Here is a 27,421-nt window from a genome sequence, read left to right on the forward strand (position 1 = left end):
GTAGCGAGGAAGGACAGGATAACCATCACTCGCCCAACAACTGCCAATACACACCTTTGAGTGGCAACGACCTTGCTTGGCCGTTTGGTCGGTCGTCTGATTAGACGATGCGTATGTGGGTCGTCCACAGCATATGGGTTGTCTGTGATGCGTTCTTGTTGTTGTTCCAGTCTCCGCTGTTAACATCGTTTGTGTGGTGTCACCGCCAGACACCACACTTGCTAGGTGGTAGCCTTTAAATCGGCCGCGGTCCGCTAGTATACGTCGGACCCGCGTGTCGCCACTGTCAGTGATTGCAGACCGAGCGCCGCCACACGGCAGGTCTAGAGAGACGTCCTAGCTCTCGTCCCAGTTGTACAGCCGACTTTGCTAGCAATGGATCACTGACAAATACGCTCTCATTTGCCGAGACGATAGTTAGCATAGCCTTCAGCTACGTCATTTGCTACGACCTAGCAAGGCGCCATTACCAGTTTATATTGAGATTGTAATTAATGTATCATCAAGAGCGATGTTCTCCAATTATGGATTAAAGTTAAGTATTCCAGAAGCTATGTACTATTTTTGGCTACTATAACTCCTTTAATTGTTCCAGACCTCACGCCAGTCTGCGTGAGCTTAAACGCGTGCCTTTCGGCCTCCTCTAGCAACATGGTGTTGGCTCTTCTGCCAACACATCATATGGCGACGAGTGCAAAAACGGTCTTCTTCTTTACATTGCACTAATTTACTTGTGTCATGGCTTCGCCACAATCTCCAGATGTACTGTCCGAATTTTATCGCTTGCAGAATCAGCAGACGCAGGCCTTATTGGATGGCGTTGGACAGCTCGTCCAGGGTCAATGTGCAATGCAAAGCGATGCGGCAGCCGCCGCTCCACCGCTACCGCCGCCACAACACGCTTTGCACCACCTTTTCGTTCTTTTGATGCTGCACTGGAAAGCTGGACGGAGTGGTCACGCCAATTTGGATTCCATCTCGCCGCCTACAGAATTCAAGGTATTGAGCGGCAGCCTTTTTTGCTTTCTTGTGTAGGAGTGTCCACCTACCATGTGATAGTGAAATTGTTTCCCCGACGCGACTTAGCAACTCTGTCCTACGACGAAATTTTGTCTGCATTAGATGCATATTTCAAAGAATCTGTCAATGTCGTTGCAAAACGTACGGCCGGTCAAACTAATCGGGAGTGGGTTGCAACGTTGCAAGGCCTTACTCGGGATTGTGGTTTTGAGTGTGAATGTGGACTCCCTTATTCAGATACTATGGTGCGTGATGCGATTGCACAGAACGTTTCTGATGTTCATATAAGGGAACAGATTTTGAAACTAGTCAATCCCTCCCTTCAACAAGTGATGGACATATTGGATAGGCAAGACACACTTGACTTTGCTCAGGAATCATTTGCAACTTCGCCAGCCATGTGTCACATTAACCGGCCCACTGGGCGAGCTGCACGGAACAGTAAACAGCCCTCGCGCCCGTCCGCGCAGCTGCCGCCAAGCTCTCCGCTACGTGTGCCGCGCAAGCAAGCAAATGCAGTGCTAAAATCATGCCCGCGGTGCGCTACTAGACATTCGTGTGAGAATTGCCCGTCACGCCAAGCTATTTGCTTTTTCTGTAATAAAAAAGGACATGTTCAAAGTGTTTGCCAGAAACAGCTCAGAACGGACACTCACAACCATTCCAGGCCCTTTGCTTTGCGCCGGAATCGAACCAAGAATACTCCGGCTCGTGAACCTTCGCCCATGCATATTCATGCAGTTCATTCCACCCCGCCCAGTGCCACTCTTTCTAACAGTGACTGTGTTTGTCCCGAAAATAGTGTGCGTCAACATCGACAGAAATCCTGTCAAGTCGCAAGTGGTTCTGTACCAGTGTCAGTTCACGTTGCACGAGACAGTCGCTCTTGTCGTCAGCAGGACAATAAACTTTTTGTAGATTTGGTCATTAATGGCAACGGGATCCCATTCCAGCTCGATCAGTTTCACTGATCAATAAAGACACGTACAAACAACTGGGCACACCTCCGTTGTGTGCCGTAAATGTTAAGTTAAATAGTTATTCAGGACAAGCTATCCCTGTGTTAGGACAGTGCAGCCTTCTTGCAACATACAAGGGACAAACAAAACTTGTGTCATTTTACGTACTTCGTTCTTCTTCTGCAGTGAACTTGTTTGGTTTAGATTTATTTCAGTTGTTTAACTTGTCTGTAGTCAATCAGGTCCTATCAGTGAACCAGACTGTGCCTTCAGCCAGTGTTTCTCGTCTATGTGAAGAATTTGCAGACATTTTTGCACTGGGCCTTGGTTGCGCTAAGAACTATAAAGCACATTTGGAACTGAAACTAAACGCGCAACCGAAATTTTTCAGAGCGCGCAATGTTCTCCACGCATTGCGTGATGAGGTCGCAAGAACATTACACGATTTGGAATCACAAGATGTGATTGAACGTGTGCAGGCTTCTCTCTGGGCATCACCCTTAGTCATTTTGCCAAAACCTTCTGGAAAATTGAGACTTTGTGTGGACTTCAAGGCAACAGTGAATCCACAACTAGTGATTGCAACTTTTCCTTTACCCCGCCCGGAAGACCTTTTTGACAAACTGTGCCCGGGTAAATATTTTTCGAAGTTGGACCTCGCAGATGCGTACTTGCAAATACCAGTGGACGACGAATCCCAGCACGTTTTGGTGGTTAACACGCATCTTGGTTTGTACCGATTCAAAAGACTGCCATTCGGGTGTGCATCCGCCCCTGAATTGTTTCAGCAATATCTGCAAACTGTTTGTGCCTCGGTCGCTACTGCAGCAAACTATCTGGACGATATTTTGATCTCCGGAAAGACGGAAGAAGAACATTTAGCCAATCTCAGAACATTATTTCAGGTCTTGCGACAAAATGTTCTTCGCTTGCGGAAGGACAAATGTGTGTTTTTTGCTCGTGACTTACCCTATTTGGGACATGTAATCAATGCCCAAGGCATACATCTCAGTCCAGAGCACCTCCGAGCCATACAAGACTTGCCTTCGCCGCAGAATTTGAAGCAGCTATAGAGTGTGCTGGGAAAACTCAATTACTATAACAGATATGTGCCACATGCCTCTTCCATTTCAGCTCCGCTTCATCGCTTACGCTGTAAAGGTGTTCCGTTCGTCTGGACGACGGAATGCGAACGCGCCTTTCGCCAGTTGAAATCGGCGTTGCTTTCCAATACTTGCCTTACGCCATTAGATCCCCTGCAACCCCTTTTGTTGATGGTAGATGCATCGGATTTCGGGATCGGTGCTGTGCTTGCACACAAAGATGGATCGCATGATCGCCCTATTGCCTTTGCGACCAAATTGCTCTCATCTGCGCAAAGAAATTATTCACAGATAGAGAAAGAAGCTTTGGCTCCCGCATTTGGTGTTACTAAGTTTCATGATTTCTTGTATGGTCGTCACTTTACCATCATCACAGACCACAAACCTTTGACATCGCTTTTTCATCCGAAGAAGCCTGTACCTCCACGTACAGCGCAGAAATTCATTCGCTGGTCTATTTTCCTCTCACAGTACCACTACGATATCTTGTATCGGTCCACTGCTAAGCACGGAAACGCCGATGCGTTGTCCCGTTTGCCTGTTGCTGAGGATAGAGCATTCGATTCTTCCGAACTTGCTTGCATGTTCATTGATGCGGAAACCGATGACGTGGTCGAATCGTTTCCGATTGCTTTTCGTCGTGTAGCTACAGCCACAGCTGCTGACCCTGTCCTTGCTACCGTTTTGCGTTTTGTTGCTACGCAATGGCCCTTGTCAAAGTCACGGATCGAGAATTCGTTGGTTCGCCGATTTTTTGCTCACAAGGAGAGACTTTTTGTACGACTTGGTGTTTTGCTGTTGCATTCTGATAATGATCGGTGCCAGGTCGTGGTCCCACGTTCGTTACAGTCCTCTCTCTTATGGCTTCTCCACCAAGGACATTGGGGTATAGTGTGAACGAAACAACTTGCTCGTCAGCACTGTACTTGGTTCGGAATCGATGCTGTGATTACGAATATGTGCTCTACTTGCATGGCGTGTGCCGAACAACAATCCGCACCACCGCGGAAATTCTTTGCATGGCCGAAAGCCACTTCCCCTTGGCAATGCTTACACATCGATTTTGCTGGTCCATTCTGGAATGCTCGATGGTTGGTTGTGGTAGATTCATTTAGTAATTTTCCTTTTGTTGTCAGGATGTCTTCCACGACGTCATCTGCTACCATCCAACCGTTATCCGCTATCTTTTGCATTGAAGGTCTTCCACAGACTATTGTTTCCGACAATGGCCCGCAATTCATGTCCGCAGAATTTCAGTCATTCTGCAAGGCCAATGGTATTCAACATCTGACATCCGCGCCGTTTTCGCCTCAGTCAAACGGTGCCGCTGAACGATTGGTCCGGACTTTCAAGTCACAGATGTTGAAGTTGAAAGAGTCGCATTCTCGGGAGGATGCGTTATTGCTCTTTTTGTTCTCGTATCGCTCTCAGCCCCGAGATGGTCGCTCGCCGGCTGAGTTGCTCCACGGTTGTCCTCATCGAACCTTGATGTCTTTGCTCCATCCGCCGCATCAGGTTCCTGTGCAGCGGCAGACACCTGCTTTTGTTCCAGGCGACGTTGTATACTATCGCAACTATCGAGGTTCACGGCGTTGGCTCGCGGGGCGCATTCTTCGCTGCCTCGGCCGCGCTATGTATCTGGTTTTGGGGGCCTCTGGTGAGGTGCGTCGGCATCTCAATCAGCTGCGCCTCTGTCGTTGCCTGGGTTCTGTCGCTCCCCGTCTGCTTTCAGCGACGGTGCCGTCCGGTCAGCGCCTTGGGGACCCATCTACTGGCTCGCCTCATCCCTAGGTGTTACCAACGCTGCCTTCAATTTTGCCCCATGGCGACGAGCCGCCGCCGCCTCTTCTCCCGCCGGCGGCGCCCGACGTGGACGCGTCGCTGCAACCGCCGGGTGCCTCCCTGGGTCACGCGCCGCCGATCGCTTCCCGTGACCAGCTGTCCTCCGACATGGAACTCTTGCCCGCTCCGGACCAGATGTCGTCTTCGCCCGTCGGGTGCCCTGACCCGATGGAGGTCGACCCTTCGGCCCCTCCTGTCTCTCTGCGGGCACATACACCGCATGTTGGCGTGCACCCTGGACTAGGTTTTCAGGCGTTTCCTAGCTCCCATCGGACCGAATGGCAGGGTGCGGGTGGCACAGCCTCGCCTGTTGTTAGGCTCCCCACCTCGTCGAATACGTCAACATGGGGTCCTCCCCACGGCGGGCGGAAGGCTTATAACACAACCTCCGCCGATTTGCGAGGGAGGAATGTGGTGTCACCGCCAGACACCACACTTGCTAGGTGGTAGCCTTTAAATCGGCCGCGGTCCGCTAGTTTACGTCGGACCCGCGTGTCGCCACTGTCAGTGATTGCAGACCGAGCGCCGCCACACGGCAGGTCTAGAGAGACGTCCAGGCACTCGTCCCAGTTATACAGCCGACTTTGCTAGCAATGGATCACTGACAAATACGCTCTTATTTGCCGAGACGATAGTTAGCATAGCCTTCAGCTACGTCATTTGCTACGACCTAGCAAGGCACCATTACCAGTTTATATTGAGATTGTAATTAATGTATCATCAAGAGCGATGTTCGCCAATTATGGATTAAAGTTAAGTATTCCAGAAGCTATGTACCACACTCCTGGAAATTGAAATAAGAACACCGTGAATTCATTGTCCCAGGAAGGGGAAACTTTATTGACACATTCCTGGGGTCAGATACATCACATGATCACACTGACAGAACCACAGGCACATAGACACAGGCAACAGAGCATGCACAATGTCGGCACTAGTACAGTGTATATCCACCTTTCGCAGCAATGCAGGCTGCTATTCTCCCATGGAGACGATCGTAGAGATGCTGGATGTAGTCCTGTGGAACGGCTTGCCATGCCATTTCCACCTGGCGCCTCAGTTGGACCAGCGTTCGTGCTGGACGTGCAGACCGCGTGAGACGACGCTTCATCCAGTCCCAAACATGCTCAATGGGGGACAGATCCGGAGATCGTGCTGGCCAGGGTAGTTGACTTACACATTCTAGAGCACGTTGGGTGGCACGGGATACATGCGGACGTGCATTGTCCTGTTGGAACAGCAAGTTCCCTTGCCGGTCTAGAAATGGTAGAACGATGGGTTCGATGACGGTTTGGATGTACCGTGCACTATTCAGTGTCCCCTCGACGATCACCAGTGGTGTACGGTCAGTGTAGGAGATCGCTCCCCACACCATGATGCCGGGTGTTGGCCCTGTGTGCCTCGGTCGTATGCAGTCCTGATTGTGGCGCTCACCTGCACGGCGCTAAACACGCATACCACCATCATTGGCACCAAGGCAGAAGCGACTCTCATCGCTGAAGACGACACGTCTCCATTCGTCCCTCCATTCACGCCCGTCGCGACACCACTGGAGGCGGGCTGCACGATGTTGGGGCGTGAGCGGAAGACGGCCTAACGGTGTGCGGGACCGTAGCCCAGCTTCATGGAGACGGTTGCGAATGGTCCTCGCCGATACCCCAGGAGCAACAGTGTCCCTAATTTGCTGGAAAGTGGCGGTGCGGTCCCCTACGGCACTGCGTAGGATCCTACGGTCTTGGCGTGCATCCGTGCGTCTCTGCGGTCCGGTCCCAGGTCGACGGGCACGTGCACCTTCCGCCGACCACTGGCGACAACATCGATGTATTGTGGAGACCTCACGCCCCACGTGTTGAGCAATTCGGCGGTACGTCCACCCGGCCTCCCGCATGCCCACTATACGCCCTCGCTCAAAGTCCGTCAACTGCACATACGGTTCACGTCCACGCTGTCGCGGCATGCTACCAGTGTTAAAGACTGCGATGGAGCTCCGTATGCCACGGCAAACTGGCTGACACTGACGGCGGCGGTGCACAAATGCTGCGCAGCTAGCGCCATTCGACGGCCAACACCGCGGTCCTGGTGTGTCCGCTGTGCCGTGCGTGTGATCATTGCTTGTACAGCCCTCTCGCAGTGTCCGGAGCAAGTATGGTGTGTCTGACACACCGGTGTCAATGTGTTCTTTTTTCCATTGCCAGGAGTGTATTTTTGGCTACTATAACTAACTCCGTCTACAGGCCGCAAGCGACCCATCGGGACCATCCGACCGCCGTATCATCCTCAGGTGAGGATGCGGATAGGAGGGGCACGGGGTCAGCACACCGCTCTCCCGGTCGTTATGACGGTTTTCTTTGACCGGAGCCGCTACTATTCGGTCGAGTAGCTCCTCAATTGGCATCACGAGGCTGAGTGCACCCCGAAAAATGGCAACAGCACGTGGCGGCGGGATGGTGACCCATCCAAGCGCCGGCCACGCCCGACAGCGCTTAACTTCGGTGATCTCACGGGAACCGGTGTATCCACTGTGGCAAGGCCGTTGCCCATTTTTGGCTACTATAACTCCTTTAATTGTTCCAGACCTCACGCCAGTCTGCGTGAGCTTAAACGCGTGCCTTTCGGCGTCCTCTAGCAACACGGTGTTGGCTCTTCTGCCAACACATCAGTTTGAGTTTTGGTGCAAGTGTGAAGCGGAGCTGATCTTGATCATTTGTCTGTTGACTGTTTATCGGTTGGGTTGCCGTTGGATTGAGAATGGTTGGCCCGGCTGCCTGTCTTACGTAAGCGAGCGTTAGTGTTTGAATCCCAGGCCGACCCTCGAACATCTGAGCGCCCATGGGTGTACTGCCTTTTCTTTAATTGTTCTTGTTGCTTGTACTTGTATGGCTTCAAGCCGAGTTTTAAATTATGGTAGTTTTGCCCTTTAGCCGTAAGATTCTTTAGGCGATCAGCGTAATTTAAAAACTGTTTCACGTAAGGCCTTTGGCATTTAAAAAATTTAATGTTGTTCAATTTTAAGTGTTGGGCCTTCAGCCGATTTTGAGTTTGAGTTGTTTTGCTCTTAACGTCTTCAGCCTAATTTAAAGAACTGTTTCACGTAAGACCTTTAGTATTTAAAAAAAATAATGTTATGAAGTTTTAAGTGTTAGGCCTTCAGCCGATTTTGAATTTAAGTTGTTTTGCTCTGAAAATCTCAGATTCCTTGCGCCTTAAGCTTAAATAAAGAACTGTTGTAAGGTAAGGCTTGCCTTTTAATTTTCTGATTATACTTGCGTTGTAAGTTATTGGCCTTCAGCCGTTTCTAAATTAAAGTGGCTTTCAACCGGTCACAAAGATTAAAGCTGTGTGTTAAAAAAGTTTTTTTTTGGGGGGGGGGGGGCTCCCGTAATATTTGATCAAATAATAAAGTTGTATGTTCGAGTGTAACTGACAGCCCCTAATTTTGGCCCCTTTCCTTAATTTAAAGTACCTGTCATGTGCTACGGGTTAAGCAGGGCGTCTCAGGTTTTACCTTGGTTTCGCCACGTGTTGAAGACACTCACCCCAGCACGCCTCGAACACAGAGAAGTCGAGCAGTTTGCACAGAGTCTCGCACAGAGCCTCCGGGCCAACACCGTCTGCCCTCGGCCAGACTCAGATAGCTCGCACGCTTTCCCCATTCTATACACGGAAGACACGCTCGTTGATACTGTCTTACCAGCAGTCATTCATCGCTGAGTGACGCTGCTGTCACCTGGACGGCTATATATCGATAGTATGTCAGTGTTCGTAATGTTTTGGCTGATCAGTGTACGCAAAAGGCCAACTGAGACCTGTTCACATCCCCACTGGACTCCAAAATACGTTTTTTTACTTTACTGGCCCGTAAAGCTCTCTGCAAACCGCGGAAGGAGGTCGTTCTCTTTGTTTCGCAGTTGACGGATCTATTCTGGGAGCAGAGTGGGCGCAGTATAACGGCGCTCCGGCGGTGGTCCCTGTGGCTGACACAGCAGATTACCAGCGCCAACTCCGCCCTCTCGAGCCGCTGTGCGTGGGGCGAGCAGGACCGCGCGCACGTAGGGGAGGGCGGCACAAACACAGGTCGGCGGCCCCTGGGAATCCCGAGGCGTCCGCCATTGATACCCCGCTCTATCGAATTACCGCTTTCAATTAACACCCCTAATTAAACTGGAGAGTTTGCTGCAGGCGCTGGCGGTTGACAGCGAGGGCGCGCCGTCTGACTGCTGTGCCGGTGGCAGGCCGGGCCGCGCCTGTGCGAACTCCACCCAGCCATTGTCCGCGTCGAGGGTGCGTTCCTCTCGCAACTTCATCTCCCACGGATCCACACTGTACCGCCGGAGAGCGCTCTCCTGTCCAGCAGCGATGATCCTTCACGGCGATAATACCTTCACAGTTTTCTATTCCGTAATCTTTTGTGCTGGGAGACGTCTATTCTTTCATCGCTAGAATTTTCTCCTGAGACAATATATCATCACATTTGAATCACTAATAACTGTTTGAATAATCATGCGTAACGAGCGAAAAGTGCCAAGATTACAGCCTCAACCTGTTGACGCAATTACACTCCTGCGCATTAAGATTGCTACACCAAAGAGATGATAACTGGGTACTCGTTGGACAAATATATTATAATAGAACTGACATGTGATTACATATTCACGCAGTTTGGGTGCATAGATCCTAAGAAATCAGTACCCAGAACAACCACCTCTGGCCGTAATAACGGCCTTGATACACCTGGGCATTGAATCAAACAGAACTTGGATGGCATGTACACGTACAGCTGCCCATGCAGCTTCAACACGATACCACAGTTCAAGAGCAGTGACTGGCGTATTGTGACGAGCCAGTTGGTCGGCCACCATTGACCAGACGTTTTCAGTTGGTGAGAGATCTGGAGAATGTGCTGGCCAGGCAGCAGTAGAACATTTTCTGTGTCCAGAAAGGCCCGTACACGACCTGCAACATGCGATCGTGCATTATCCTGCTGAAATGTAGGCTTTCGCAACGATCGAATGAAGGGTAGAGACACGCGTCGTAACACATCTGAAATATAACGTCCATTGTTCAAAGTGCCGTCAATGCGAACAGGAGGTGACCGAGACGTGTAACCAATGGTAGCCCATACCATGACGCCGGGTGATACGCCAGTATGACGATGAGGAACACACGCTTCCAATGTGCGTTCACCGCGTTAAAGCCATGCGGATAAGATGCCTGTCATCTCGACTGCTAGTGATACGATGCCGTTGAGATCCAGTATGGCGTCCCGTATTACCCTCATGAACCCACCGATTCCATATTCTGCTAACAGTCATTGGATCTCGACCAACGCGAGCAGCAATGTCGCGATACAATAAAGCGCAATCGTGATAGACTACAATCCGACCTTTATCAAAGTTGGGAACGTGATGGTACGCATTTCTCTTCCTTAACACGAGGCATCACAACTACGTCTCACCAGGCAACGCCTGTGAACTGCTGTTTGTGTGTGAGAAATCGGTTCGAAACTTCCCTCATGTCAGCACGTTGTAGGTGTCGCCACCGGCGCCATCCTTGTGTGAATGCTCTGAAAAGCTAATCATTTGCATATCACAGCATCTTCTTCCTGTCGGCTAAATTTAGCGTCAGTAGCACATCATCTTCGTGGTGTAGCAATTTTAATGGCCAGTAGTGTATCTAACATGCACTTTCCGTCAACGGACCAGCTTCAGTCTCTTAGAGGTATTTACATCTTTTCAGTACACGAATACAAGATAATTGACGCCAGATGATAACACCATGAGGATGTCACTGTTTTCACATAGTAGTAGTAAGTACATAGTCATTGTTCCATATGTGGTACCCGTCTAGTCATAGCGCTAACGCCAATTCCTGCTGCAGCTCGTAGCGCAGTTTATTTGTACTGACGACTTGAATTTATACATTGTCCAATCACATTAATGTGACTATTTGTGAAAAGACTTTTTCAACACGGACCGCTGCGAGGTGTACGTGAAGAGTTTCAGTGAAGTTCTGGAAGGACCGCCAGGGACGTGGAGCCTTGCCGACTCCAGTGCTGTAGCCAGCTGCGCTACGTTCCTCGGTGAAGATCCATGGCGCATTCTCCACAGTTCACCAAACTTTCATTCTTTATTTCTTTCGCTTACGCCATAGTTCTGCAGCGATCGCAGCGTCGGAGTGGTTAGAACGGATTTGGCAAGGTTAGTTTTAGGGGTGGCCAGATGCCCTTCCTGCCGCCACCCCATATCCCCCAGGGATGGAATCAGTATACCGCAGCTGTCTGTATCTAGTGTAAATCGTGAAATAGTGCGAAAGTGTTTCAAATGTCTGCGAGTCGTGTAACTGAGGCAGAACGTGGGGACCAGCCCGATATTCACCTAGTAGGATGTGGAAAACCGCCTAAAAACCACATCCAGGCTGGCCGGCACACTGGTCCCTGTCGTTAATACGCCGGGCGGATTCGATCCGGGGCCGGCGCGCCTACCCGAGTCCAGGAAGCAGTGCGTTAGCGCTCTCGTCTATCCTGGCGGGTACAGCTAACCAAACTCCCCGGATTTAAACCCAATAGAGAATTTCTGGGACCCCCTCGATCTGTTACTGCAGGTAGATGCCATCTACCCGAGGAAAAATGAAATGTATGTAGGGGTGGATATGGTCCCCAAGGCTACATGCGTGCTTGTGTTGATCCATTGTAAGTTCCAGAATGAAGAGATCACTCTGAGAATACCACATTTCCCAAACCAAACGTAACTTCCGTCCTCTGACCTGGACCCTTCTGACTATTGTTGCAGGGCTGCACACGCCCACAGTCTTCTGTGAAATGGAGCATAAAACGTGATTCACATGAAACGACCACTTCTCGCACTGAGTGGATGTCGAGTAGCGGTACTAGCGCGCAAATTCCGGTCTTCGTCGCCGATCAATAGCAGTCAGCGTGGGTGAATGAACCAGGCGCTTGCTGCATAGGCCCATATGCAACATCGTTCGCTGAACGATAGTTCAGGAGAGACTGTTCGTAACCCATTGGTTCACCAGAGCGATCAGTTGTTGAGAAGTTGCAATTCTGTTCGCCCGTAAACATCCCCTCTGTCGCCGTTCACCCCTGTCATTTGTGTCCCGTGGTGCACCACAGTTACCTCGGCACCCATTTTGTATAGCTCCATCTTGTCATGCGCGTTGTACTTCAACCACGGCGGCACGTCAACGTTCTACCTACTTAGCCGTTTCGAAAATTCTTCCACACGTGCTTTGAAAGCCAGTGATTATGCTGTTTTGGACGTTATATAAACCATCCTGTTTCCTCAGTACTACTAGGCAGCACGATTTTTCCGCGTCCCTCAGGCACGCTTCATATGCCCTGAACTACTGGTGCTGACACTTGCCGTCTGTGAGTGGTTCCTCCTCATTGACGTTGAACTTAGGTGGCAGTCACATTAATGTGACTTCCCCGTGCATTATGATGGGGCATGTGACAATTTCGTGCTTTTATTATCTGGCGTATATGACTTCATATTCGCCTATTTTGTTGTTAATGCTTTTAAGAGTATGATAATGGTCTGTCGCCCGAAACTGGTTGTTCAATAAAGAATTTTATAAGCAGCTCTTGGCTGTAACCATGGCATTCTTCAAATGTAATTTGCAAAGTCTTTGCGGCGAGAGCCAGTTAACACAGAGGCACTTCGTCATTATTTAAAAAACTATATTGGCTCCACTCAATACCCACGAAATGGCCACTATAACCGTGGTGGAAACGTTGGTTTCAACAATATTGTTATTAGCTTTATGACTCTGTACCGTACTTAGAACACTATTATGTCAATATATTTCAAATACTTACTAGCTGGGTGGTACTAACTCCTGCAAATATAGTATAAACGATTGTTGGCTCCACAACGGATAGATCAACTCGTAAGTGTTTGTCGCTAAGTACTTGTTTTGCCCTTGGCGTTCTCGTAATAGTGTAGTCTTATGCATCTGATTGTTATGAATTTGCTTTGTGTGAAGTCATAAATAAGTTCAGCATAAAAACTAGTTTAGCTAGGACGTTCATTCTGGTGTCATTGTGAAGAGCTTACGAACAACTACTAGGATTCAGAGTAAGGCAGTGAAAATATTCTTCGCAGTGTAAGTGAAAATAGTTATTCTATTGAAAACTACAAAATAATGAAAGATAATGTCTGACAGGTGTCGTAAATATCCTGCCAATTATAGGAAACACACGACAGAGCAAAGATCACTTATAAAGACATACGAAAAGCGTAGATGTCCAGCGCCGACGGAAGAGAAAGCTACGGCTGACGGAAGAGAAAGCTACGCCTGTGTCGAAAGGGAGATGCAGAAACGGGGCAAAGCTATTACGTAGCTGGCCCGTCATTTATACAGATGGCTCTAAGACCAATGACGGGGTCGGGTGTTCTTTTATTGTCGGGGCACAAAGTTTCCAATATCGGATCCATGGCCATTGTTCGGTCTTCACAGCTGAGCTCTTTGCCCTCTACCAGGCTGTCCTTTACATCTGCCGCCACCGACATTCTGCATATGTCATCTGCTCCGATTCCCTGAGCGCTATCCAGAGCCTCGGTGATCCGTACCCGGTTCACCCTTTCGTGCACCGGATCCAACGCTCTCTTCAGCAGCTGGTGGACGTCGGTTCTCCGGTTAGCTTTATGTGGGTTCCTGGCCATGTCGGTATCCCTGGGAACGAAGCTGCAGATGCCGCGGCCAAGGCTGCGGTCCTCCAGCCTCGGACAGCTTCTTGTTGTGTCCCTTCGTCAGATTGTAGCAGGGTAATTTGTCGGCGCATTGTATCGCTGTGGCATACCGATTGGGCTGCACTTCCAGACAACAAGCTTCGGGCCTTGAAAGCTCTTCCCGTGGCTTGGACGTCCTCCTCACGCCCTTCTCGGCGGGAGGAGGTAGTTTTGGCCCGGTTGCGAATTGGCCACTGCCGGTTCAGCCATCGCCATCTGCTGACGGCTGCGCAGGCGCCGTTCTGCCCATGTGGGTAATTGCTGACGGTCCGCCACATTTTAACGTCGTGTCCGGATTTTAACACCCTGCGTCTCGATCTTGGCCTGCCATGTACTGTAGAAGCCATTTTAGCGGATGACCCACGAGCAGCTGCTCGCATTCTTCATTTTATCAATTTGACAACCCTCTCAAAGGACATTTGATTATGCTGTTTTCTTTTTTAATCCTATGCCTGTCAGTATGTCTTTCATCGTGTTTTCCGTTTCGTTGCTGTTTTAAACTTGTGACTCGCGGTGCATTCCTAAAGTAGTCTGGGCGCTAATGACCGTTGACGTTGTGCGCCCTAAAACCACAAAAAAAAAAAAAAAAAAAAAAAAAAAAAAAAAAAAACGGCGGCCAGAGGGAGTCTAAACTTGTGATTTATCTATTCTGTAACCGTTATACAAGTCTGTGTGATCATTGCGTCACAGAGGCTACTAATTAAACAGCACATTAATATGAAACACAAGTTACGACATTATCCAGACGTTTTCATGAAAAGTCGACGGCGCAGACCGAACTGCAAATACAGATTTTTTTAAGTACCATGAAAGTTATTCTTTAAAGTCTTAATATGTATCCTACAAACTCCTCTCTTCTTCATGCCAATACTTTTATTACTGATTCCCCGAAAACCTCACCTCTTATGAGTCCACAGAACTGACGACATTCTTCTGTAGCATCACATCCAAGACGCTTCCACCGTCTTCTTTTCCAGTTTTCAAATGGTTCAGATGGCTCTGAGCACTATGGGACTTAACATCTGTGGTCACCAGTTCCCCAGAACTTAGAACTACTTAAACCTAACTAACGTAAAGACATCACAGACATCCATGCCCGAGGCAGGATTCGAACCTGCGATCGTAGCGGTCGCGTGGTTCTAGACTGAGGTGCCTAGAACCGCTCGGCCACAACGGCCGGATTTCCAGTTTTCACACAACTCACTAATTACGTACGATGTTATGCCCCGAACGTACATTCTCACAAAATTCTTTCTCAAATTAAGGCCCATGTTTGATGCTAGTAGACTGCCTTTAGCGACGAGTGTCCTCTTTGCTTGTCCGAGTCCGTTTTTTCTGCATTCCTTGCATCGCCCAACATGTATTATTTTGTTGCCATGGTAGTAGAAAGTCCTTCGTTTCGTGTGCTTCGCGGGCCCCAGGTTATACGTTAAGTTTCTCAGCTATCCCATTTCCGCTACTCCTCATTGCTTTCGTCTTTCTTTGGTCTACTCTGATCCATTGAGTACCCCGATTGGAACGTTCATTTCATTCAACACGTCCTTTAATTCTTCCTCACATACACTAATAATAATTATGTCTTAGGGGGAACCCTTTCACTGATATACTTTCACTCTTATAATCCCTCTCCTGAAATTTTTTCTTTCCGACATTGCTTCCTCGATTTATGGTTATAACAGTAGGGACGAAGGTCTACGTCCTTGACTTATACTCTTTTTAATTATTCCTCTCCTTCATTCTTTGTCAGCGCCTCTTATTTCTCTCTTGCTACTTGTAAATGTTGTGTACTACGGTATCTTTCTTATCCTATACCTACACCTATTTTCCTCAGAATTTAGAACATCTTGTGCCGTTTCACATTGTCGAATGCTTTTTATAGGCCAACGAAGCCTATAATCGCGTGTCGGTTTTTCTTAATGCTTCCTTTCGTTAGCATCCGCAACATCTGAACTCTCTCTCTCTAGGCGCTTTACCTTTAAAAAGCCAAACTAATCGTCACTTAACTGCACCTCAATTTTGTTTTCCAAGGGTATGTATAATATTCTTGTCTGGATACAATTAGACGTTAAGTTGATTGTTCGACAGTTATAGCTTTCATCAGCTCTTACCCTCTTCGGGATTGTGTGGATGACATTTTTCCGAAAGGCTGATATATGAAAGTAATTAGTCGTATACCTGTAATTTCCCAAATGTTTTTCGAGATTCCGAAGGCACATTACCTATATGTTCAGTCTTATTTGATCGCAAGTCTTCAAAATTTCTGTGAAGCTCAGACTCTAACAATAGATTAGTTATGTCTTCCTTATCAATACCCATCACTGGGCCATCACGCCGTTAGACAGTTCGTCCCCTTCGCAGAGACATTCAATATTATCTCTGCATCTACACAGCCTTTCCCCTGCCTTTAACATGGAATTCCTCTTGCACTCATAATATTTGCAACTAAAGGTTGTTCCGAGTTTCGACTTACTGGCATTTTTCCTGCAGCCATGTAGCCTTCTTTTCTCACGAAGTCTTGCTTGTTTCACTCGAAGTGACTTACACTGCCCTATTCCTGTCTTCTCCAGAGCAATTTAAAAATTCCGCCTTTCGTCAATCAGTTGAATTTTATATTCTATTACCAAAAAATTCTGCGTAGTTACTACCTTGGACCTATAACTGGCAGTCAAATGAAAACGAGACAAACATCTCGCTGTTAGACAAAACGGACAATGTGTTAATGACAAATGCTTTGCGGATACCTGTGGAACATGGTTGTACGCATGCGTGTGAAGCAAATCGACGGCGACGAATGTCTTCAACGCTACAAAAGTGTGGAAACCGCATGGGGAGAGATCGGGACTGTATGACATGTGTAGAAGCTTCCCAGCGAAACTTCTGCTGCGTTGTGGAAACAGCCGCGCCAGCTCTGGGAAAGTAAATGATTACTTTTTTTTTCTTTTGAGTGCAAGGGTTCCTTTCTCATTTACTTTCAGGAACACGCACTACATACAGTTAATGCACAGTGGTTAGGGAAGACTTTGCAGAAATTAGAGCGCGCCATCAAGTACAAACGCCCAGGAATGTTGACGAACGTCATCACTCAGTGTCAGAATAATGCCCGTCAACATGTTGCCAAAGTTGTTTTGATTGCACTGCAGACGTTTCGCTGGAAATTCCTTACACATCCTCCATTCACTCGCGATCTCTCCCCATGCGATATCCGTACTTTTTGGAGCCCTGATGAGACATCCGTGGATGTCTATTTCCTTTGGACGAAGAGGACCACGTGTGGTACAATCATAGTTACGTTGACAACCGCAAACGTTTCTCCGTGAAGGAACTGGCCGTCTTGTCTCACGATGGAATGTACATATGAACAGCTATGGCGATTACTTTTCATCTACATCTACATTTATACTCCACAAGCCACCCAACGTTGTGTGGCGGAGGGCACTTTACGTGCCACTGCCTTTCCTGTTCTAGTCGCGTATGGTTTGCGGCAATATCGACTGCCGGTAGCCTCCGAGCGCGCTCGAATCTCTCTAATTTTACATTCGTGATCTCCTCGGGAGGTATAAGTAGGGGGAAGCAATATATTCAATACCTCATCCAGAAACGCACCCTCTCGAAACCTGGACAGCAAGCTACACCGCGATGCAGAGCGCCTCTCTTGCAGAGTCTGCCACTTGAGTTTGCTAAACATCTCCGTAACGCTATCACGCTTACCAAATAACCCTGTGACGAAACGCGCCGCTCTTCTTTGGATCTTCTCTACCTCCTCTGTCAACCCGACCTGGTACGGATCCCACACTGATGAGCAATACTCAAGTATGGGTCGAACGAGTGTTTTGTAAGCCACCTCCTTTGTTGATGGGCTACATTTTCTAATGACCCTCCCAATGAATCTCAACCTGGCATCCGCCTTACCAACAATTAATTTTATATGATCATTCCAGTTCAAATCTCTCCGTACACATACTTCCAGATATTTTACAGAAGTAACTGCTACCAGAGTTTGTTCCACTATCATACAATCATACAATAAAGAATCCTTCTTTCTATGTATTCCCAATAGATTACATTTGTCTATGTTAAGGGTCAGTTGCCACTCCCTGCACCAAGTGTCTATCCGCTGCAGATCTTCCTGCATTTCGCTGCAATTTTCTAATGCTGCAACTTTTGAAGTAATAAACACTCCACTTCCTTTTTTCCATCTGTCTCGTTTTCGTTTCACTGCCCTTTGTATATCTGTCTTTCCAACATTTGTGATTGTCCATGTTAGAAACATCCATTCGTCTTCAACGGAACTGTAGTGGCATTAACTATCGTATTGTTAAAGTGCCACCTTGAAACAGTTGTCTCTCGTCTGATAGCGACCAAAACTACCAGAGGTACTGCCACTAAGATCGCTAGAAGTCTGTAGGATTTTATAATCCAGGTCAGGAGGAAAACGTCGAACGTGTCAAAGTCAGCACAGGGGTGGGGAAGGCTACTGGTATGCTCAGCCCAAGATTAATTACCTAAGTGTTCACAATGCCTCACTCACAGGGTGAGGCATTGAGAGAAAGGATTACAATGTTAATGATCGCAGCTGAGAGAAGGGCTGAAAGGGAAGGGTGTAAAGATGGTATGCATTTATCAGCCCACAGACTTTCATACCATTACAGTACATTGTTTTAAGAGTGGAAAGAAATTTATTGATTCACACTGTAATGTAGCTGTCGGTACAGATTTTAAACGTACGTTTTCGTATGTACGTCAGTTTACTAAAGGAAGATGGTTATTTCACTAAGCTGAGCTGTAGTTAAATGTATTCTGTATGATTTTTCATTTATTTCGTGCTGATATGTCTTCTTACAAAGTTTCGTTAATAGTGGGTCGTAAATAAAAAAGAACGCATCTTGTTTCAGCAGCTTTTCATAAACTTTCTAGGAATAATAAAAAGTATTTAAAAATGGTATATACAGAAACGTAAAGAATGACGTATATTCCTTGTGAAAATGTTAGTACTAAATCTGGAATGTATTTAAATGTGAATTATCAACAGTAAAATTTGAGCTCTGGATTCTTACGCCTTTGCGTGATTCGTCAGTTATCTTTGGATATTCGCTAACATTTGTACCTCCGAACTCTAAAATTAAGTTACACAAAATTCTACGAAAAATTGGTAGGACTTTGTAAATCAATACTTTTAATTGTGTTTTACATTTTAACATGTATATGCTTCAGTGTAATTAAAACTTCCATTAAACACCTCGCGAGCTTGTAGCAACTGGCAATGTACAGTTCCAATCAGAGTTACGAAGAGCTGCGGCCGTAAACGTCTGAAGCTATTTGACGCAAAAAATGTTTTTATTTTCGTCTTTAGTCCATATAACAATTTTCGAGGCTCTAAAATCATCCTCTGATTGAGCTAAGTTAACTGCGTACAAATTTCGTTTATAATCTGCAGCAGCGAAAATAATGTCAAAGCATTGCATCAGCAGCTGCATCCTTTTAGTTGTAGAGTGATCGGGTTTGGACGTTATTTATATAGAACAGGTGTATACAACAGAAGTCTGCAGCTTATAGCATCCTGATGAAGTAGCCACTAGACACTATAAAACTAGCTGCAGAAAGCTTTCTTGCACATTAATATTTGGAAGTTAACACGCGCCTCTCAAGCCGGAACTCAGACGTCAGTAATCCTGTTAGGTCATTTACTTTCCATAAATAATTTCATAAAACTTCTCCTTCTTCCTCATTTCTTCTTAGGTTAAAGCCTGTTTCGTTCAGTGCCTCTTTCTCTACCCTGAGTTTGTCGCTCCATCTTTTCCTTGGACGGCCTGTATCACTTTTACCAGCTGGTGATTTTTTTCTTACGATTTTTGCCATGTTCCTTTCATCCATTCATGCTGTCAATTATGTACCCACTTATTAATGTACTCCGCTTTACATCCTTTTATAGCGCTTTCACTTCTCTCTCTACCTCTTAGTGCCTTCCCTATAATCCTAAGCAGAATTTTCATTTCCTTGGTTTCCTAAAGTGTCTTCGTTTTTGTGGTTTTCAGGCCTGTCTCAAGTGTGTATGTCATAATTGGTCTCATTATTTTTTTTGTTTATTCCTGCCTTTATATCTTTTCTTACGCGCTCTTTTTTCCAAAGAGTATGATTAAACACTCCTCCACTTGGTTTGCTTTTGACACATGTTCTTTAATTTCCTTTTCGACATTTGCACTGCTGGACAGTTAAGTATCAAGATATTAAAATGTCCTTACCTGCTAGATTATTTTGCTTTCCACTTCCAGTTTGCATTTGATTGGTTCTACAGATGTCGTCATACATTTCATTTTTTGAGTGGATATGACAATAGTTAGGTTTCTTGCTGTCCCGTTAAATGTATGTAAAAGTTTTTGTTTGCCAGCAGAACTGCAGCGTCAGCATAACAAATGGTTTTTATTTCTTCATACCCAGTTCTATAGCCACTAACAGCCATACTTTCTATTCTACCTCGTTCATGATAAAAAAAAAAGAAAAATGCTGCGAGCTCGAAGAGTCACCTTGTCTAATACCACCATTAACTGCTACGCAGCTAGTTCTTAAACCTTCAGAGTTGCGATTCTTGTCACGCAGATAAAAAAGGCCATCTTCCACACTGATTATCGTCGCTATCAGTGAATGTCATACAAGCAAATTTGTTTATTCGGTACTGGGGTTGTTGGGTTTTATCTTTATTGTATCTCAAATTATAGCAGATGTGACAAAGGAGTTACTATCACCTCACTCTCATTGCCGTGTTGATAAAGGCGTCGGAGACATCATTGTCGACGAGAGTGTAATACCCGCTGAACGAGTGTCACTGGCGGGGCAGAGGAGAAGGAGCGGTTTCTCCACGGCTGGCACGGCGGGATTGACGTTCCGTGCTCCCGCACCGACAAGAGAACTGGATGAACGCCGAGAACGCATGTGGACTGAGAAATTAGTCCCTTTGATATTCTTCCCTCCAGCTCGCTAGGACTGCGAGGGCGTGAGGTTGAGCCCAGGTCGAGAGGATAATCGGATTACGCTGCAGAAATACGTCCTTTAGTCTAGATGTACGGGCAGGCCAACGTAATTAGCTAGAGAGGCGAGTTACATGGCGCTCAGCCTGCTGACGTAGGAAAGTGCTGAGATCGTGACTTATGAATAATACAGAACGAGACACACGATATTCTCGGCCAGAACAGCGAGATAAGGGTACCAGTGTCAGGAAACTACTTGTTCGGTCAGATGTAGTTAAAATGTTGTGTTCACTGGATCAAATTTGTAACGTAATTAATTTCTCTTCGTTATTGTACAGTGAATTTCCCACGCATGGATTAAAGTTGATTACCAAATCTTTAATTTCTGCATCACGACGAAACAATACCAGAAACATGAGAAACCAGCAAAATAATGATACTAAAACCGAATAAATTACATCGCCTCATACCTCTACTAAACATCATCTCCAACACATAGGGTAGTGACAGAGTGCCTCAGGAGAGCTACAGAAGAAAGACAGACTATTCTTGCAATCCCGTCAGAATTCAGAAAAAGTCACTGGACAACAGACCCCATTTTGCTCACTGCAAACGTGACGAGTTCGATCAACAGGGCCAAAGTTTTTTTTCTTATTTTTTTGCCATCAGTCTTCTGTTTAGTTTGATGCTTGCCACTACAAATTCTTTTCCTGTGCCCAACCTCTTCATCAAAGAGTAGCACTTACTACCTAAGTCCTCAAATATTCGTTGTATGTATTCCAATCTCTGTCTTCCTCTACAGTTTTTACCCTTTACAGCCCGCTTTAGTATCGTTGGAAGCTATCCCATCATGTTTTAACAGATTTCCTGCCATCCTGTCCCTTCTTGTCAGTGTTTTCCATACATTCCTTTCCTCGTCGATACTCCTCATTCCTTACCTCATCAATCAACCTAATTTTCAACAGTCTGCTGTAGCACCACATACCAAGTGCTTCGATTCTCTTCTTTTCCGGTTTTCCCGTAGTCCAGGTTTAACTACGAACCAGTGCTGTGCTCCAAACGTACATTCTCAGAAATTTCTTCCTCAGATGAAGGCCTGTGTTTGATACTAGTAGACCTCTCTTGGCCCCGAATGATCTTTTCGCCAATGCTAATCTGCTTCTTATGTCCCCCTTACTCTTTCCCCCATGGGTTATTTTTTTGTCTAGGTAACAGAATTCCTTAAATTCACCTACTTCGTGATCACCAATCCTGATGTCAATTTTCCCGTGGTTCACATTTCTGTTACTTCCCATTACTTTCGTCTTTCTTCAGTTTACTCTCAAGCCACATTCTGCACTCAGTAAACTGCTCATTCCATTCAACATAAAAGACACAGAAGACGCTTTCGATAAGAGATGGCACTAGGTATTTTTACACAAACTAGAGGAACTGCAATTCCAACTAAAATCAGACGGTTGACTGCAAAACAAATGGAACACAGGACGAGCATAAGCCACATAGGAGGTCAAACTTACAGAGCCTTCACACCGCACTTCAGGGTGTCACAAGTGGGCATAATATAAGCTCTATCGTACCCTCGCTGGAATGCAGATGCACTGTTGCCTAACAACGTTAAAGAAAGCGTGGTACTCTATGGAGAAAACATAGCATACTGGGTCACAGGCAACCGTAACTCAACGATCAACGCACGAACCAAGGTTATTTAAAAGGGAGTTTGGGCCCGAAGCTAAATCGGCTGTGATTGGCTGGCGCAGTGACGTCACTGTAGGAGCAAAGCGAGGCAGCGGCTAGCGCAGCAAGCGACACTTACTAAGGACAAGCAACTACTTATAACACCAATAAGTTCACAGGAAATTATTTAAAACAGTTGATTTACCTGTTTAGATGTTTGCAGTAGAAGAAGAGTGCCACTGTCTTGATTTCCGCTTCTGTGCTGCTGCTGCTTTCTGCATTTTATGCTTCGTATTGAGGAACCGCATACGAATGAAAAGTCGTGTTCTGACATACAGTTTTATAACGTGTGACGAAAATTCCGGATATTTAGTTAGGACAGCAGTGCGTATTGTTTTCACTATATTTTTTTCCTTGGAAATACTATCCAATCCACTAAATTCATTAAAAATTAGTTCAAACTGAGACACCTTATGTAGCCACTCATCTGTTGGAACTGTAAGGCCACCGCGAGATAGAAATTCAATCCAGCCGTAATTTTCATTTGTTGGAGGACTTAAAATATCAGCAGACGGCGTTCCCAGTGTCTTGTCACAGTTCTTTGCACGACATGCAATGTAGCCAGCCAGGTAACGGAATCCTTCTGCAGAGCAGTTACATCCCTCTTTGACAGCAGATTCTCCTGGTGCAGGTTGAACAGGAAAGTTAATATCTCGTAGCTCTTTTTCACCATCTATCATTTGCAGTGCTTCGCTCATGTCAGGCAAAATTCCTGTGAACAGATGTGACGACAAAAATCCGTCACACTCATCTGCCTCTACTGATGTGTCACTTGACAGAGGAATGTCATGAGCATTGTGTCCCAGCAGTAACAGCCGTAATCGATATTTTACTTCTGTTGGAGAAGGATTCAAATGGAAATGACCAATTCCTCTGATCTGTGAGAAAAATTTTTCCAGTGCATCCTGGTTCAATTTTGCAGTTAAAATACATGTTATTTGTGTGGTGTCACCGCCAGACACCACACTTGCTAGGTGGTAGCTTTAAATCGGCCGCGGTCCATTAGTACATGTCGGACACGCGTGTCGCCACTGTCAGTGATCGCAGACCGAGCGCCACCACACGGCAGGTCTCGAGAGACTTACTAGCACTCGCCCCAGTTGTACAGCCGACGTTGCTAGGAAAGGTTCACTGAGAATTACGCTCTCATTTGCCGAGACGATAGTTAGCATAGCCTTCAGCTAAGTCAATTGCTACGACCTAGCAAGGTGCCATTTATCCTTTGCTATGTATCTAATGAAGCATGTACAGTAACAAGATCAATGTTCACCAATTGTGGATTAAAGTTAAGTATTCCAGCAGCTACGTACTTTTCTTTATAGCATTCATTAAGTATCCTGTTTCAGACCTCACGCCATCCTGCGTGAGCTTATAGCGTGCATTTCGGCTTCCTCAAACAACACGGTGTTGGCACTTCTGCCGACACATCAATTTGTAGTGGCTGAAGATCTGAAAACAGTCCAAATAATGACCGAACAGTTGTCATAATGCCTTTCTGGAATGGGAGCAAGTGATTTGTATTGCCTACGCGCATTTTTTCGGCACACGTATACAGTTCTCTCAATATTCTTTCTTGAACATCCTTATATATCCCATAACCACATGATAACACATTCTTATTGTACCTCCGAGCATTCAGAATGTCAAATGCGTCGTTTGCTAACTGAAAAAAATTTGCTGCTTCCTCTTCTTCAGCCATTAGGTACTTTATGGCTTTAGCTGTGGTACTCGAAAAAAGTTGCATTGCCAAAGAAACCCTTTGACGCTCTCTCCCCTTGACACTGAGATGAAGCTGTGACAGTTTAGGACACAACTTCATTTCACGCCTATCTAATGCGAGCAGTCTTTCTACAATAGATTTATTAACAATTTTCCCACTTGGAAGCTTTAGTCCGTCATCCAGAAAGTGGTTCCTCATTAATTTAAACAAATGCGGAACATCTGAAAACACCCAGATTCGTTTATTTTCATACTGCGGATTGGAAAAGCAGGAATTTGTTTCTGTCACATTAAAATCTTTCCACACAGATCGATTTTTTGTTCCAAGGTCGCACACTACCGCAACAACATCGTAACCAACATCTTGTACAGAGCAGATAATACTGTTTAACCGATCAGCTGTTATTTGTGTGTCAAAATCATAGTAAATGGGTTGCTTCCATCCAGAAAACAAACCACGTACCATAACAAATAGCACGTTAGTGTGTGGCCCTACAGCACGATCTTCAATAGGATCATAAATAATATTGCTGTCTACGTTCATTTCGTCGAATGATAGCACACACACACGTTCAGTTTTTGTCAATACAGATGAGTGGGCTTTCATTAGTTGAAAAACGTCTGTCAACACACCAGGAAAGCCTCTGAAAGAGCGTGACGTCCATCTCTTAAGTGTTGACAGTTCTGGAAGTGGGAAACCGACCTTATTTCTTAAAAACAAATAACACTTCCTAGACACAGCACGAAGTGTAACCGCTTTACAAATATCTTCCCTTTGCCATTTTGCTCGTTTCTTTCCACTCAACAAGCAGTTTATCTGTGTTTTTGAAAACAATTTGCCTAATATTTGAGTCACTTTCTCCTGCACTTCCTTCTTTTCACACTTTCGTTGATATTTTATTCTCTCACCACAAGCTTTCACTTTGAGTTTCAGACGCTTCTCACTACACCTGAGATTTGACACATAGCTGTCAGTCTGCGGTTCCTGTATTCTAATTCTTCTATACGTTTACAGAGTTCGATGATCTGTTTACTATCAGTGTCACAGTCATCTGTCGCTGTTGATTGGTCTATTTTTCTTTTTTTCGGAGACACACTAACCAGGTGCTCAATTGCATTTTTCATTGTCTTTCTTGCCTGCAACCTGTCTGCCCTATTCGGAGAAACTGTGTCATCAGGGCCTGAATTTCCACTAACACTGGGAACACTTCCTGGTATATTCTCACTCGGCACTGCGTCTGGTTTAAGTGTTTTCTCGGGCGGTAGATTGAGAAGCTCTGCTCGCAAGTCACGTAGATAATCATCGGATGTGAAATGCAACGAAGAAACAGTTGACGTCGCAACATTGAAGCGATCTTTTCGGTGGCACTTCATAATCCAGGCGTTCTGCACTTTAACGTCTTTTGGGAACGAATGATAAATTATATCCGTGCCTTTTGTCTTTCGGCTGTACGACAGACACCCTGTTACAGCACACCTAGGCATTTTAACGCAACACTTTTACAAAGCACCGCAACAACACCACAAACTAAAGCAAAACAACAACACCGGTAAGACAGCTCTTTTGGCCTCTGGACACAATGTGCTCCTATGCTGACGTCATGCGCAGAACGACGAAATATACGCCGATCTGCGCAGGCCATTTGCCCCCCCCCCCTGGCACGAACGAATGCATGTTTAAAAACGCTGTAAGCATGGATACAAAGTGACGATCAAGCCGAATCCCACAAAAAATAACTGATCCTTTCTGTCACAGATAACTCGCCAAGAAAACAACCACATGACGAAAGAGACATTCGCCTATCGCTATGGGACACCCTACTACAACTACGAGGGCCGTTCAGAAAGTAACCTCCAGTTGATTTAAAAAAATACACCAAGTTAAATAAAAATATTTTAATATATACATCTTACAACTACATCTTTGCACTATGTTTCTACATAGTCTCCATAGCGATTGAGGCACTTATCGTATCTCTTCACAAGCTTTGAAATTCCTTCTGCATAAAAATCACCCGCTTGTGCCTGGAGCCAGCCTGTGACCGCATCTTTGAGCTCTTTGTCGTCATCAAACCGCTGTGACCCGAGCCATTTCCTCAAATGCATGAAGAGGTGATAATCACTTGGCGCCAGGTCTGGGCTGTAAGGTGGATGGTTGATAACGTCCCACTTGAAGGACTCAAGGAGGGCCGTTGTTCTGCGAGCAGAGTGAGGACGGGCGTTATCGTGCAAAAAAACGATACCGGAAGTCAGCATACCACGGCGTTTGTTCTGTATAGCCCGTCGTAACTTTTTTATTGTTTCACAGTACACGTCTTGATTAATGGTCGTACCACGTTCCATGAATTCAACCAACAACACCCCTTTGGCATCCCAAAACACCGTTGCCATCAGTTTTCTGGCAGAAAAATCTTGCGAGGCTTTTCTTGGTTTGGTAGGCGAATTTGAATGTGCCCACATCTTTGATTGTTCTTTTGTCTCAGGGTTCACGTACTTAATCCAGGTTTCGTCACCGGTCACGATTCTGTTTAACAATGGTTCTCCTTCGTCCTCATAACGTGACAGAAAGTCTAATGCAGAGGCCATTCTTTGAGTTTTGTGGTGGTCGGTAAGAATTTTGGGCACCCATCGTGCACAGAACTTACGGTAACCCAATCTTGCTGTCACTATCTCGTATAAGAGAGTCTTAGAAATCTGTGGAAAACCAGTAGACAACTCCGACATTGAGAAACGTCGATTTTCACGAACTTTTGCATCAACTGGCTGAACAAGTTCGTCAGTCACCAATGATGGTCTACCACTCCTCTCTTCATCATGAACGTTTTCTCGTCCACTTTTAAATAAACGTACACATTCACGGACAACTCCTTCACTCATAACTCTTGGTCCGTACACAGCACAAAGCTCACGATGAATAGCTGCTGCAGAATATCCTTTGACTGTAAAAAACCTTATGATAGCACGCACTTCACATTTGGCGGGGTTTTCAATTGCAGCACACATTTCAAAATGCCACAAAAACTAAACTAGCGCAGGTACGACGTTCACTCGACCACGGCTTGATGCCGACTGACCTGTTGAGTGCGTGAACGCACTGATGGCGTCGCTACTCCCCCCACAACCCGCACTGTGACCAATCGGAGGTTACTTTCTAAACCGCCCTCGTAAATGACACAGCAAGTAACCTTGCATTATGTCTTGACAAACACCTAAACTGGCGTACCAACTTATAATAGCTCCTGAACAAAATACGTGTGCGAGAGGGCCTCATCAGATGGTTGAAAGGAGTATTCCACGGGAACAGTAACAAAACGGCCGTCCACACTAACAAAAAA

Source organism: Schistocerca nitens, chromosome 8, assembly GCF_023898315.1.
Source record: "Schistocerca nitens isolate TAMUIC-IGC-003100 chromosome 8, iqSchNite1.1, whole genome shotgun sequence".
NCBI lineage: Eukaryota > Metazoa > Arthropoda > Insecta > Orthoptera > Acrididae > Schistocerca > Schistocerca nitens.